General features: G+C 41.2%; 1 protein-coding gene across 18 annotated transcripts in view; it reads left to right on the top strand.

The window, feature by feature from the left end:
- EPB41L3 (erythrocyte membrane protein band 4.1 like 3) overlaps positions 1 to 13,074 on the top strand; it is a 255,856-nt gene that overhangs the window by 76,990 nt on the left and 165,792 nt on the right. The window contains exon 1 of one of the 18 annotated variants that reach the window (XM_060243951.1): positions 1,038 to 1,207. The exons of the other annotated variants lie outside the window; for them this stretch is intronic. The gene's annotated coding sequence lies outside the window, so the exon portion shown is untranslated. Of the gene's footprint in view, positions 1 to 1,037; positions 1,208 to 13,074 lie in introns of those variants that run through there. 18 annotated transcript variants of the gene reach the window in all.

Below are 13,074 nucleotides of genomic sequence, written 5' to 3'. Positions count from 1 at the left end.
TGCCATAGAATGCACACTCCAAAGTTGCCATTTTCTCCAGGGGAACTGATCTCTGTTGCCTGGAGTCTTCCAGGCCCTGCCTGGAGATTGGCAACCCTACAACATTGCTCCTTCCTACTGGCATGAGCCTTGTCCAGCACAGGGGAGGGGATATTGGCTGCTCTAGCCAGGTGGGACAGATAGACGTGCCTAGGCCTGGCCAACTATGGGAGACACACATCCAAGCCAGAGAAGGTGCCAGGCTGGTGGTTCTTTCTTCTTACATTCTAAGGACAGGGCAGGATCAACCCTGCCACTAGGCAAACTAGGCAATTGCCTAGGGTGCTGGGTTTCTGGGTACACCAAATTGGGTGCCCCCCCCGTGTGACTCGGTGACGTTATAAGTGCAGGGAAGGGGCACCAGAAGTTAGACTTGCCTTAGGGTAGCAGACAGTCTAGGGCTGGCCCTGGAGCAGAGCATCGGTGGTAGAGGGGTTTTTCCTCTCCCCTACTTCCCTGCCTCCCTTTGCACCTCTCCATAGTCGCCTTTGAAGAAACTGACAGGCAGCCTTGAAACCTTGAGAGTTGGCTTGTCCATTTGCATTGTCTTCATGATCAGTGTGATGATACGCTTCTTGACACTACTGGTTCTTGCAGCCTTCTGTGGCTGAGTGGCAGGGAGGTGAAATGTGAGGACGTGGTTTTGATGAGAGGCACCCAAAACACCCCAGAACTTTAGATGACTTTATCAAATAGTTTTGGAAACAGCAGGAAGAAAGTGGCTGCATTTCATTTTGCCTTTGAAAGTTCTGTGTGGCCTTATACAGAAACTTAAGCTGCTTTAATGAAAGCTGAGCACCAAACCTGGGCTTTCCCAGCTGGCTTGCAGAGAGCCTTGCTGCAGACGCTGGGGCGGTTTGCCTTGAGCCTGACGTCTGGAGTTTGGTCTGCTGGTACGTCGCCCGTGGGCTCTTTGCGTGTGCGTCTCCTCTCCCTCCCTAGTTCGCCTCCACCCCCACCCCCCCTCAAGGCTTCTGCAATGCGGTGGGTGTGGTTATGTAGTAAATTGTAGATCTGGACCGCTGCAGTGGAAGCGCTGTCTCCTCCTCTTCTTGCATTTACAATCCCAAGGTCCCCTGTGTTTTTATCTGGACTGCAGAGTGGAGTTTAAAGTTGGGGAAGAAGAGGCTCCTGCGGACTTAAACGGAAAGATCGGGGGAAACAGATGGTATTAATCAGACGTGCGGGAGGGGAGGAAAGGGGAGGGCCAGACAGGCTTGCAGTCGCAGACCCGAGAATCCGAACACGAAGCCTTGTGTTTGAATCGCCGATCCTTGCTTCGAAGGGTGACTCTCTTGGATTCTTAGCGAAGTGCCGCTTTGAAAGGATGACTCAGCGGTAGATTTACCACAAGTTTTATTTGACCGCAAAGATAACCGGGTGATCCCAAAACGTGCAGCGTGTAACAGATCCAGATATAGTACCGAGTAGTGGGGAACTTTGTGAATTTACTGGGGGGGGGGGGGAGAGGTATTTAACATTTTATGAGGGTGTGGTTCTACCCTAAAACTTTTCTGAATGTCACTTTCCTGAGCTGTGGGCAAGTGGTTGAAAAGGGAGATTTACTCTCCTGAGTTGTTAATGTATAAAACTTGTATGATAAGGGTGTCTTGCTTTGCATTTTAAATTTTTAAGATTTAAAACATTGGAATCATCATTTTTTGTGACTGGTTTTATATTTTTATAAAACATAATCAACATGGTTTAAATTATGATTCTGTTGAGTTATATTGAGTGTGGTTTAAGTTTATATTATAGTCCTTTTTTATAAGAGCCCTCTCCATTTCTGATTTTTGTTCTAGTTTTGATATTACATGGATGCAACTTCATTTTCAGTTACATTTTTGTAAATGAAAGCAGACTTAAACACAGTGCTGCATAATTGTACACAGTCTGATGTGACATTTAATTTGGGAATAAGTCCCTTAAGCAGTGTGACTTTGTAACTGAAATGCACACAAATGGGATTGTTCTCCAGCATTATGCTTCTGTTGAATTTCACTGCTGATTTTTTATATCTGAGAGTACAGTTGCAATACACGCTACTCTGCAAAGTCTTATATATTAACATACATTGGTATAGAAGTTGACAGACAAATCCTGCAACACTGCCTCATACCTGTTAACTCTTCATTTAAAAAAGTAGTTTTGCATTTTGGGTAACCTTAATCATGGTATTACTATCCTAATAGAATGAAAGCATGGAGCTCTGGAATGGAAATAAAAGTGACACAGATATGGAATATTTTGGTTAGAAGACTGTAAACTAATTGATGCAAGTCCACATTTGTAATTTGCACTTAACATACTTGTCAAGTAACCTGCTGTAACTATTATCCTAATAACTGCAATAGTCAAAGGGCAGAAAGTAGAACATCATCTTAAAGTATACTGTGAACATCTCAATGTTAACACTTCTAATGGGACATGTCTTTTTTTTGATGTAATAGTTTTTAAATATTCACATTATGGCAACTGGTGGCGTGTAAAGTAGCTGTTGCATAGGAAGATTCTGCATTGATGTGGGTGCGAGGAAGAAGGGTGGAGACACAGCAGCAACTAGAATTGTAGCAATGAAGTGCAACTATTGCTTTGGACATGACATCACCTTGGCTCAAGGAAATGAGGGTGGGGCAGTGAGACTGTCTGAGCCATCTTTTTGTCATCTTCAATAATATCTATTCAGTAAACAAAATACTTAAATGCTATGTTGCTTTGAGACGCTAACTATGATAGTAGTTGGAAGGAGGGCCAGTACAGATGAACTGGAAGTAAGACAGGAGAAAATAGAGGCAACAAATTAAGATTCTATTCATTGCCCATCTCCAACTAAATGGATATTTGAGAAATTAATTCTTTGGATAAAGATTGTGCATATAGACAGTTGGTTTTAGGCAGCTGTGGTTTTTATTCTTCAAATAAAGGTCTATCATAATAATACATGTTTTTCTTTTAAAACTAGTTCAACTCAACAAAACTAGTTTATTATTTTTGTTTGCTTTTTAAGTAGATTTTTCTGTAAGTATTGGTATGAGCAGTCATTTTTAAAACAGGGAGAAAACTTCTCTTGAAGAGTGCTGATCTGACAGTTCAAGAAGGCATAGTTCATTTATTTGTAAATGTGTTGTTGGAGTGCTGAGTATGAAAAAACTAATGCAGATCTGCAAAAGAACTACCATCAAAGTAATGTGTTTGGTCAGATGTTAATGTTTTCTAAATCTACACTTTATTATTTATAAAGTACCTGAACAAATACATGGTCTACTTTGATGTGGACCTACTTTGCTCCATGTTTATTGGCTGGCTTTCAAGGCTGTACCTATTTAACTGAGCTTCAGCCTGTTTATTTCTGAACACTGTTAATAGTGTATTATTTAGACAAAATTTGATTGCACATCTATCAGTATTTAAAAGCATTCTCCTAAGGCTTTAAACTTTTGTTTTGCACAGATTGGAGATAAACATGGGGTACAACTGTGAAAATATGGTTACTTTTTATCTGTCTAGAACTCAGCCATGATTATTTTACTAAACTGAATGAGTACCCTGGTAATCTTGATGGATTGCTTTCATCAAAGGTATACAAGCTGTAAAAACACCAAGCATTGCTGAGAGATGCAAGAGAAGTGCCAATTGAAATTAAACTCCACAACAGGCAGCTAATAAGTCTTTTCCCCTCCAGATTGTAGGCATCAGGAAAAGAAAAGGTCTCCTGTGCAAGCACCAGTCGTTTTCGAGTCTGGTGTGATGTTGCTTTCACGTTTACACGGCAGACTTTTTACGGGGTGGTTTGCCATTGCCTTCCCCAGTCATCTACACTTTCCCTCCAGCAAACTGGGTACTCATTTTACCGACCTCGGAAGGATGGAAGACTGAGTCAACCTCAAGCCGGCTACCTGAAAACCCAGTTTCCACCGGGGATTGAACTCAGGTTGTGAGTAGAGCTTAGGACTGCAGTACTGCAGCTCTAACACTGCGCCATGGTGCTCTAGGCATCAGACTTAGCAGTAAAATAGAATCCTTAAACATTCCTATTATTGTAATATTCTTCATTCACTTTTCAGTCATTACTCATGCTAGAGGAAAAGATCTTGATAGGATAATTTTCAAAAGCTGCTCACTATCTCAGAATCATGTTAATTTCTGATAAATCTGAAATCAGATTTCAGTAAACAAAAGGAAAATCTAATTAAAATATCTAGGCTTGAAAAATATATTTTAAAAAGACATGAGAGTATAATTTATTTGTATTGTGATAGTAAACATAATATTCTTGTGCAGATAACTTTTACAGCTGTGGAATATGGCAAAAAGCTTGTGTTGTTTTCTGATGCTCTTGACATCTGGGGAAAGAAATGGCATAGGTTATAGAAAGAAATAGGCTACTTCATCTTTATGTTTTTGGCATGGGAAATCCTACAGGGTTACTCTTCTAGCTCCTGACATAACTAATGGCTGTCACTGTGGGCATCAGAGCAGAAGGGGCCTCTAGACAAATGTAATGCATTGAACATCTAAGAAGCTGAAAGTGGGTTATCATCTGAGATGTAAGACATTTTAAAGATACCTTATCTAAGGATGAATAAGTTGAAATTGAATTCAGACAAAAAGGAGATAATACTGTTTGAGAAGCCTGAGGTCTTGAAGAGCATTGTACTTCTCACCAGTGGGGTCCAACTGATGCTCACTGATTCAGTTAAGAGCCATGGGGTTATACTGGATCCAGTTCAATTGCTGAAGAAACAAGTTAATGCAGCTGCAAAAAGGCATTCTACCAGTTCCTAGAAGATGGCCTCCTACTTCAGCACAGTTAATCTAACTGCAAGGATTCATCCTATGGTTACTTCAAGGCTAAACTTTTGTAATGGGTCTGCATGGGCCTGCTTTTAAAGACAAATCAGAAGCACCAGTCGGTGCACTAGGCATATCATGCCCTTTCTTCAGACACTTAACTGACCAATCAGTTATGGAGTTGAATTGATTCAAGGTTCAGTGTATCATCTACAAAGCCCTTAATGAACCCAAATACCTGGAGGACTGGCTCCCTGCTATACTCTGCTGCAACAGCTTCACTCATTTGAGCAGAGCCTTCTAAAGAGATAATTCTTTAAAAAGTTAAGATTGCTTATTCACGTGCATTCTCAACAGTGGTTCCCATCTTGTGGAACAGCATGCTAGAGGAGCTCAAGAAGGCCCCCACATGTCTGTCATTCTGTAGAATGTGCAAAACAGACATATATGACTGTATTTTTGAAAAGGGATTAGAACTGCAGTAGAGTGGAATTGCCTAATGGGGCGGGCACCTTTGTAATGGAATGGAACTGTAATCCAGCACGATGATGATAATAGGTATCAGGTGCTTCTAGTGCACAGTTTTATACTTTGGAATCTTCACTATGTATTGTTTATAGTTTATCTTGAGTTAGTTTGTTATTGGCATTGTTCTCTAATTTTGTAATCCTAGTCCTATTGCATTGACTATTTGAGGCTGTCAGAGTGCACTGTTTTATATCCTGTAAACCACCTTCAGTTTCAGGGAGGAAAGTGGGCTATAAATAAAGTAAATAAAATAGAGTAACTGATAATTTCTGCAGGTGTATTCCTAACACAAATCTTACCAATATAATCTTTTTATCTTTAACAAGAAATCTAAGTAACCCATCAACACGAGCCATTCAGACTATGGTAGGAACGTGGCTAAGAGTGTAATCCTATGGAGTTATTCCAGGTGCTTGCTGTATTATGCCCCCCCAAATGAAACTTCCGTTGTTTGCTTCTTCCCAGAATGCAAGTGCTGTAATCCAGTGTACACAGTAGTTAAACCCGAGTGCATGAGTCTTTCATCATCTAACATCAAAGGCTGGTGTGAGAGGATCTTAAAATCTGAACCTGGGACATTTCTTTTTCCTCCATTTTTTAAACTTTTGTAACATTTACATGATGAAGAGTTGAGATGAACTTGAAATGTGGGATTGTATGGCTCTTCCTTTGACCAACAATAATCAAAGGAGATGGATAATGCAGCATCTTCTAAAATGTTAATCTCTTCAGCCTTTAGGATAGGATAATTTAGGATAATTTTATTTTGATATAGAAGTAATCCAGCTATGGTTTGAAGTGCATCATCTGATCTAGGTCATGAACAGAACACTATTACTCCCACCTTAAAGTCTCTGTCCACATAGTATTGTGTATCTAATACAATATCTAGGCTAACACCAACATTAAGTCAGGACTTAGTTTTACCCAGGTAAAAATGCCTTCAAAATGTGTCCTGAGGGCAGAGTGACCTTGCTGAAGTTAGCAGGTCTAGATCTGGCAATCTTGTGGGACCTTCATCTGTCTCACTTTGAGTGCCATGGAAGAAAAGAGTAGTATGAAGAAACAAATTATTAAATGGGCTTTTTAAACTAGCTGTTTTTTGTGCATTGGAACACAATATATGAAAACACCTACACAAATAGATGGAAACAGTGTAGGGTTTCTAGCAGAGATTGGGGTTTTGATAATAAGTTTTTCCATTTCAGAGACTTCCTGCAATTTTTTTTTTTAAAAAAATCTTTTTGCCGGTTATTTCATAAAAGTGTTCATTTTAGTTCTCTTTTTCCATATGTTTTTGTTGAATGCTATGAAACTCTTTGCAAACTGTAAGTGAAATTCTGAAATGTAATTTCAGTGGCTTGATCCGAGTTGAATTTCCCAGACCAAAATGTTAGGAGATCTACAGGTAGAATTTAGGAAAGGCAATGACCAAGTTTGAGAGCTAGATGTGTATTTACTTTATTTAAGCTTTGTTCTAGCCTGAATTGTAAGGGATTAGCAGTGCTTGAAGTATGCTTGTTGTAAAGTGACCTATGTGTGACACATTATTTATTGTCTCAACAAGTTTGTTAACATATAATTAAGTAATGATGTCCATCTGTACTGATGTTGGACTCTTACATATAGTGGGGAAAGTATGGCTTTATTTTTGCTGTGTTTAAAATGAAACTCTATAAAAGAACAGTTGTCCCACTTTGGAGGACCAGAACACCATGTACATAGTTGGGATCTATGGTTAGAATCATGTTGAGATTGTGCTCTAGTTCAGAAGAAGGGATGGGCTGGCTGAGCTGCTGCCAGACAATTCAGATGCCACAGTGTAGTACGTGAGAAGTGTCTTGGGGCAAAGATAACATTAGGTAGGATGCTCCTTATCACTCTCACGTTACTGCATTGCTGGGCAAGCACACCCCCTTTCCTAACTGCAGATGGTGCTTGCTAGTAAAATACATGGGTTGCCTTTCCTCCTCCTCTCCTTTTCTATATTTCTGTACTGGTACTTCTCCTTCCTCTGCATCTATTTCCATTGTACTACAGAAGTATTTAGGCGTGTATTGGTTTGATAGGGCAGTGAAAAATATGGTTCCTATTGTTTGCCTGGTGAGTCTCAGCAGAAAAAGAAAATGGAAAGACCCTTTAGATGTCACTCACTTTAACTGTGCAGGAATTGGAAACTAATTCTCATGACCTTCTACACATAACAAGTCCTAGATGTTTTGCAGTTAGCTATGGGGTAGTATATAAGAATTTAAGCATATTCCCTGTTTTTCCTACTTTTAGCGAGGAAGGAGGAAAATATCTCTCCATACCCCTGCGGTCTTGAGTATTTATTTTTTGACACATACAAAGTTGTTCCTTTCTCTTTCCATACTTTGATGCCTTCTTATAATATTTCTGCCTTGGGCATATTAAGTCTTGTTCTTATCACATCTGAAACGCTGTGTGAGATTGTTTGACAGTGCAGTCCTGCCAATCCATTCAGTGCAGTCCTCTCTTAAACCTGACTCATTTCCAATTATGCCAGCAAATATGAGAACTTCCAGCCTTCCTTATCTTAAAATTCTCTGAACCCTCTGATTTCACAGTCCAAACAACAGAAATGTCTCTTGCCATAACTGTACAGATATATCTGTAGGCATAGGCTATTTTTGGCCTATCCACTTCAGAATCAATATCTTCTGATAGAGTTTTTTGCCTATGTAAACATTTACGGATTATTTTATAGCAATTTGAATGGAAGCAAGAGAAAGCCCTTAGAATATGAGCAGTTTAGACTGCAACAATTTTAGATTAATTATATGACAGCAAGTCCCATTAAAATCCTACTTCTGCTGCTCACTGTAATGTGTTAAGTCCTTAATGTGCAAGAACATGTAAATATAGTACACTGTAGTACCTGCATTGAAGAGGCTTATTATAAAAATAGAACAGACAAAGGGTTGAAGGAGAAAAAAGAAACACTGACTGAGGTAGCTCACTCAAGGTCATTCAGCTGTTCAAGTCAAAAATAGATATAATATTATGCTTCATTCAGCACTGGAGTTTGTGCATAAAGGTGTTGTTCAGTTTCATTTATCATGGTATTTGGTTGTTTAGGTCTAATTTTCATGAAGAGATTTTTTAAAAAATGAAATAAATGTACAATTTGAGACATATAACACAAGTATAAACATTCTGTTGCAAATGCTTCTTGTTTTCTTTCAAGGTGACTGCATTAGAATGGGAATTGTTATATGGGCGGGCAACACAGATAGCCAGAGATTGGGGCTCCCAACCGGAGGCAGGCTGCACAGCCTTGTCTCCGGGGGTCATTCTGCCCCTTCGTAAGAAGGAGGAGTGGGCAGGGCATTATGGGAGGTGAGGGCGGAGCAGGCATGCCTTAACGGCTGTCTCCGCTTCTGCCCCCCAGTCTTCGCCTCGCGCTCGGCCCACCCTACTGCCCTTGAGGCAGTGTGGGCAATAGCTGGTTGCTCTTAATTTATATGGGACCGGGTAGGAATTTTTTCATCTGTTTGGCTGTTGGAAGTGGTGTTTTTCGCCTACCTCACACTGCTTGTAGAAGGGATTGTGGAATTGGCTAGGGTGTGGCTGGTTTAAGTAGGCTGGTCACTTTCAGGTTGGCTGGGTATTTTGCCTAAATTCCATTACGAAGCTCTGTGAGCTCCAATAGCACCCCAGTTTTGGGCCACGGGGTCTAACTAAATCATTCCTGGCCCGTGAGGACTAGCTGAGTGATGAAGCAGACTGTCTCGGGTTTGCATGGATTGATCCACCCTTCATTCGTGCGGATGGGGGATGGAACTTCAGGGCATAACCTTTGCTAGGCCGGCCGGGTACAAGCCATGCATTTTGGCTATACCTAGGGGCAGCATGGCTCGCCCGTCATGCGGCAGGGAAGGGGTATTTCATCCGCTGGCCCTGCCGTGCTGCCTGTTATGTTTATAGCCCTTGTTGTTAATTTAATAATAAAGAAAGTGGCCCTTAGTTACCCAAACCCTTGTGTCTGTCTCTTCCTTCCATCTGTGGGGGCAAGTGAAATTGCTGATTTATTGAGATGTAGTTAATTGGTTTGGAATGGACAAGAGGAATGAATAGTGTTGATGCATGGATTTCTTCAGCCCAAGAATTTGGAATTATAATAAATTTATTCAAAACAGGCACTCAAAGAAGAAAATGATTACTGAGTATTGGCCAGGAAGAGTTTTAAATAAACATTCATGGCTAGAATATTCCCAAACTTAGAATATATTGGTAATGGGGGAGGAGACTGCTGTTGGAGAATGAAACACTTTACTGGGTAAGTAGCTTAACAGTGCAACCCTCAGCAGAATTACACCCTTTCAAGCCTATTGACTCGAATGGAAAGCTGTTATATGGCAGGTTTTATGGTCTCATAATGGTAGAAAAAGTAATAGATTTTATGTTGGGTTAATTTAGTACATTATTTCAGATTTCACAGCATTTGCATTTCCCATTTATCTTTATGATTTTGAGGTATTAAGACTTATTTTGCATGTCTTTGGTTCACCGTTGCTGGACATCAGCAACTGGCATGTTTTTATTCTTTTTCCCATCAAGGTAGCAAGAAACTGTATGAGGATTACTGAAGAGGCAGAAGAGTGTTTCTTGAGTGGTAGTCGTTTTGGGGTACTAGGTAGTTAAATATTAAATATACAATTAGTATTGTCCAAGGAACTGAAGCAAATGTAATAATATAAGGAAATTCTCTCTCTAATTAGGGAACTAGGGGAATAAAATGTTACCAGCAAGAACTCCTAGGCTATGGGACAGTTTCCCTAGGGAACCAGTAAAAACCCCATCACTTGAATCATTTACAAGTTGACTAGACAGAGTATTCAACAGTACAATAGAGAATGACCGTTTACAATGTTGGGGGATGGTCAGAATGACCTAATTTTTCTTCTCTGGTTTTATGATTTATTTAAGAGTTTTGCAGCCTCTTTGCTAGGGACTGACTAAATGGAATTTGAAATACAGCAATTAGAAGGGCCCTTTAGTTCGGTGCCAGCACATTGCTGTTTTTGATCACTTTGTGTAGCAGCAGTGTTAATAATGTGGATAATTTTCTCCATTGCAACAGATTAAGTTTGAAGTAGTTGCAAAGACTTTTGAATGAACATAGTTTAGATTTTGTGTGTAGGTTAGTATTTTTTACAAAGGCTGGTGATGAAACACACTTTTATTTTTTTAATATATTTGATTTATATCCTGCCCTCCTCGCCAAAGCAGGCACTTTGATTGAGAGCATAATGAAATTGAAGGTCTGCCATTGTTTGTTAGGTATCTCTATCTTATATTTTAATAGCCACCTATGGTCCTCAGCTGCAGATAGCTAAATCTGTGGATCAGGGCCATGTGGCGGCTAAAGAGATTTTTCTGTGAACTTGGAGCACTCCCCAAGTTTGCAGAAAATTCTGATTTTTTTAAAAAAAAAAATACTTGGGGGGGTTTAAATCCCCCAAATGTAAATGTGCTTCCAGCAGTTGTTACAGTTCGTGAGTTGAGGACTGACAGTGGGGGCTGCACAGCGCAGGAGCCCTTCTGGGCCAAGGGTTGGTGCAGCAGCCTGGAAGCCAGGCAGGGTCAGCTGGTGAAGTTTTCTCCAGGGCTAGTGCTACATTAAGGGCGTTTTCGCACAGAGCTTACCCCGGAGCGAAGTCCCTCTTCACTGCACAGCGTCTGCGCGGATTTCGTACCAACTGCTCCGCAGAACCAGGAAGAGCCGCAAAGAGCCGCGGCTTTTGCGTCGCTAACGTAAACTGGTTTTTAGCGGTTTACATTTGCGACGCAAAAGGCTTGGCACTTCGCGGCTCTTCCTGGTTCTGCGGAGCAGTTGGTGCAAAATCCGCGCAGACGCTGCGTGGTGAAGAGGGATGTCGCTCCGGGGGTAAGCTCTGTGCGAAAACGCCCGAAGTGTTTCGTGATGTTGTGATGAGTGGGAAATGTCTCTTTGACAAAGGTTCATTCAGAAACAATAATATAGGCGGCTTTACTGTCAGAGGCTGGTGACTACCCACTTTTCTAAGAAGTTTCAAAATGATGAAGCCTTGAATTTGGCAATATTTGAAAAAGAAGGCAACATCTACAAAAATCGGAACTGAATGCATGCAGAATATTCCTGGCTCTGGCACTTTAATTTACCCGTGGACATGGGCAAATGGTTTATAAGGGTATGAAGTCAATATCGGACGCGATGAATGGGAAACAATTTTAAAAGGAAGACTTTATTCTCTGCACGTTGGTTTTTGAAATTTCTAATGTTTTGTACCTTGCTAAGTGACATGTAGTTGTGAAAAGTATTTTTGATTAGTTAATACTGATAAATTCATTTTTGATATTTTTTTCCACGTTTTGTGTGTGTGTGTGTGTTCATATAAGCTGCAGAAAGGAGCACACATGGGATGGGGGAATGTTTCTTGGTGAGTCTCTTGCAGAGAGATGGGATTCCTCCTACAAGCCTCGCAGACCCCTACTTATGTACATTGAAAGGCTAAGTTTATCTGTCTGTGATAGGTATAACCAGTGTTCCCTCTAAGCCAGGGGTGTCTAACCTTTTGGCTTTCCTGGGCCACATTGGAAGAAGAAGAATTGTCTTGGGCCGCACATAAAATACACAAACACTAACGATAGCTGATGATGAGCTAAAAAAGCGTCCATGCATAATTTTCATGATATTCGCCACCACATATAAGCAGATGGGAGGGGGGAATCAGTTAAAAAAAATCATTCCATCCCTCCCAGAAACACAGGGCCTTAATGTTCTTTCTGCTTCCAAATCCTGCTGCAGATGTCCCAGAGCTGAAGCAGGAACCATGCCACATAGGTCCCACAGGGCCCAGACCAGGCCACAGTGAAACACAAGGAGGGGAGGTGGGAATCAGTAAAAATATCATCCAATACCTCCCAGAAACACAGGGCCTTAACATTCTTTCTGTTTCCAAGTCCTTCTGCAGATGGCCAAGAGCTGAAACAGGAACCAGGCCAGGCCTGAAACAGGAACTAAGCCAGGAGTAGAACTGGGAAAGGTCTAGCCTGGGGTAGGCAGCAGCCAGTAGCAGACCACCAAGCTACCTCAGTCACTCGCCCCAACAATAAAAGAAAAAAAACCCCATAACATCAGAAAATATGCCAATATGGTGCCTGCCAGAAGCAAATAAGAACCAGACCAGACTGCAGCAAGCCCCACCTCATGCCCAGACAACTATAGTGACCTCCACAACAACTTCTATAAGACAAACCCCGCCACTTTCTTACTTGGAGTCCAGAGAGGCTTACTGTAGGCTGCATACAGAAGAATAGGAGCACTGAAAATGTGGAATAGGCTCTGCTGGCTGGCGAATAAGAGGCTCAACCAGGCTGCAATGCTCTCATCACTGCTAGTAGAGTATTTGTATCTGGTGGGTCTCTGTGTCAGTGTTGTGTAGAGCCTGCCTACTCTTAAAACTGCCCAGTTGAGAGCCTGATCCACTATGACAGCACTTTAAACCAACAAATGAGGATAGATCCAGGAGGAAAATGGGGGGGGGGGTCACCCACTTCCTCATCATGAGAGGTTGTTATAAGGGAGCCCTACCCTGAAATCTTCCCCTCTCAGCCAGCATAGCCCACCTATTGCTCACCACCACCCCATTCTCAGGAAAATACCTGGCTTTCTGATTCTTGTTTCCCTTAAGAATGATCATTGAGAAATGG

The sequence above is a fragment of the Heteronotia binoei genome, chromosome 7, assembly GCF_032191835.1.
Source record: "Heteronotia binoei isolate CCM8104 ecotype False Entrance Well chromosome 7, APGP_CSIRO_Hbin_v1, whole genome shotgun sequence".
In the NCBI taxonomy this organism is placed as follows: Eukaryota; Metazoa; Chordata; class Lepidosauria; order Squamata; family Gekkonidae; genus Heteronotia; species Heteronotia binoei.
This window is presented reverse-complemented; position numbering and strand designations above follow the sequence as displayed.